Source organism: Sceloporus undulatus, chromosome 2 (assembly GCF_019175285.1).
Source record: "Sceloporus undulatus isolate JIND9_A2432 ecotype Alabama chromosome 2, SceUnd_v1.1, whole genome shotgun sequence".
Classification (NCBI taxonomy): Eukaryota; Metazoa; Chordata; class Lepidosauria; order Squamata; family Phrynosomatidae; genus Sceloporus; species Sceloporus undulatus.
In genome coordinates, this window is record NC_056523.1 from 61,354,261 (window position 1) to 61,356,607 (window position 2,347).

General features: G+C 38.6%; 1 protein-coding gene across 1 annotated transcript in view; it reads left to right on the top strand.

The window, feature by feature from the left end:
- The first annotated feature begins 1,426 nt into the window (after positions 1–1,426).
- FGD3 (FYVE, RhoGEF and PH domain containing 3) overlaps positions 1,427–2,347 on the top strand; it is a 122,357-nt gene continuing 121,436 nt past the window's right edge. The window contains exon 1 of the mRNA XM_042451017.1: positions 1,427–1,446. The gene's annotated coding sequence lies outside the window, so the exon portion shown is untranslated. The remainder of the gene's footprint in view (positions 1,447–2,347) is intronic.

A 2,347-nucleotide genomic window follows, 5' to 3' on the forward strand; every position in this document is an offset into this window, starting at 1 on the left:
AGATTTTGATATAATTGTAATTGTATTTTAGTAAATTAGTGTTAGCCCCCCCCCGATTTACCGCCAAAAAGTTGCAATTTGTGCAGAGTGAGCTCTGCACAGTGATTCCAGTAGGTTCCGAGCAGCACTGCGCAGGCGCAGTGAAACCCATTTGTATGTATTCGCAGATGACCACTCGAAGAAACACCGTTACAGGTAAGCAACCTGTACGTATCATTTCAGCTAGTTCTGTAAAAAGCAACAGAGCAAACTTAAAAACACACCACAGTGTCTGAAATGATTGACAAGTACCTGTCTTGAGCAGCTACACTGTCAAATGTTGGGCATCTGAGAATTATTCTTACTGTTTGGACAGGTTTATGTGGGGAATACTGTCACTCTGACAGCCTGGACCCAAGCTATATAGCATGTTATTTCTATGTGAGTAAAGTCATACAGAAGAAAGCAATTCTAAAGTCTAGCTGGTACCCAATTCTGGAAGCATCTTCATGAATCTTGTCTCTGTTGACTCTTTGTAGAGTATGGCTTCTGTCTGTTACAAATCATTTTGTTTTCAAAGGTTAGTTATCCATGACAAAGATTAAGAGAGATGAACATGGGCACAATCCACAGCATTACTTTATGAGAGGATACCTGCAAACTGCTTGTTTAAACTATCTCCCATTCCAGTACAGTTTATTGAATGTGATCCATTTTTTTAATAAATAGAAAATTAAATGGGGCAGGAGGTGGAATCAGTATGAAAGAGTGCAGTTCTTTTTAAAATGTCTTAATTTGAATACTCACATCATGATTGGAATTTAAGAGATTTCAAATAGCAGTTTGAGGAGTTTTCTAAAAGGCTAATTTAGGAGGAAATTGGGTTGTGTGTCTGTGTGCACACATACCACTGGGTTGTGGCTCTGATAGTAAGAAGCTGTATATTACTTTCTTCATAGAGGTAAAGAAGAGTTAATTTTTTTTCAATCACTTAGTGGTGCTGGTAGGAAAAACAGGATAGGGTAACCTGTTTTTCAGTTCTTTTTTTCCACTTGCTCTTTAATTATAGACTTGATATGGACCTTGCAGTTTAGATGGCATCGTAGGGAATTTTTTAAAACAGGAAATGATAACAGGTTGTGCTTTTTGTCAGGTTACGCCCCCAGTGTTCCACTTGGAACAAGATAGCAGCACACTTTAAACAAAAAAATCCTCCTTTCTTGAGAAGATCATACGTTCATTGTTCCACACAGAGCTAAGTTAATAAGATACAGGCAATGCAGTTTTGCTAATGAGTAACAATGCTGGGTTTGGGCGGACTGATGCTCAGCAGCATGGAAATATAACTTAGTTACGTCTCATCAGAATCTGTTGATGGAGAACTGCAGCTGTGATACGTCTTCCTTTAATCTGGGATGCAGATAGCAGGATTCTATTTCTGACAGCTGATCCAAAGAACTCTGGCTGGTAAGAATAGTGTTGGAAAGAGAACATGTTATGGCGATTGTGGGCTAGAGGAATAAGAGAATTCCTGTTTTTTTTTTTTTTCATGGCTTAAAAGCATTGCTATTAAATCAGACTGATTTTGAAACCCAGATCTTTCTGCATTTGCCAGACATGCTTGCTACTGTCTTTTGGAAAGGCATGGCTGTGATGAAGTTTGCTTTGACTCTTGCAGTGGTTAGGTTTGCCCGTTTCATGTCTGTCATCTTCGATAATCGTCTTCTGCCAGCTGGTGCTCTGCGGAAACTCCTAACAGTTAATTTTGTTAGGAATATTTTTGATACATGCATTGCCAACTTGATTTACTCTAGGGTTGGCAATCATTGCCCTAGGCATTGTGACAGCCATGGAAACCCAAGCAGAGAAATGAGGCATCAGCAGCAAACAAGTGAAGAGAACAGAGAGATATTTCTGCTTTCAAACTTTCATTTTACATTCACCCAACTTCATTTTTTCCAAACTATGCATTTCTCATGTCAATGGAGTGGGGAAAGTGGCTGAGAAGGGATTTGTATAACAGTAGTGAATGTCTATATAAATATCCTTTAAACTGTTGGCTTTTGTGCTGATCCTTAAACTGTGCTTATGAAGTTTTCTACTTTGACTGTGGTATTGCCTCTTTGGGGACTTGGGTAAGTAAAGATGGAGGCTCTCTTTTCTTATTTTTCCTCAGCTGGTTGTTTTGGCTACATAAATCTAAAATTGTACCCTATTCCTTCTATGACATCTGGTTCAGTGCTTTCCATATGACTTACTCAAAAATCTTTTGGCTTCTGTCAAAGACTAGTTTGGAATGGTGAGAATTGCTCCTTTTTCAGTGATGTGGGCTATCCATATGTTTTAAATGTAATATATTGTTAGAGGA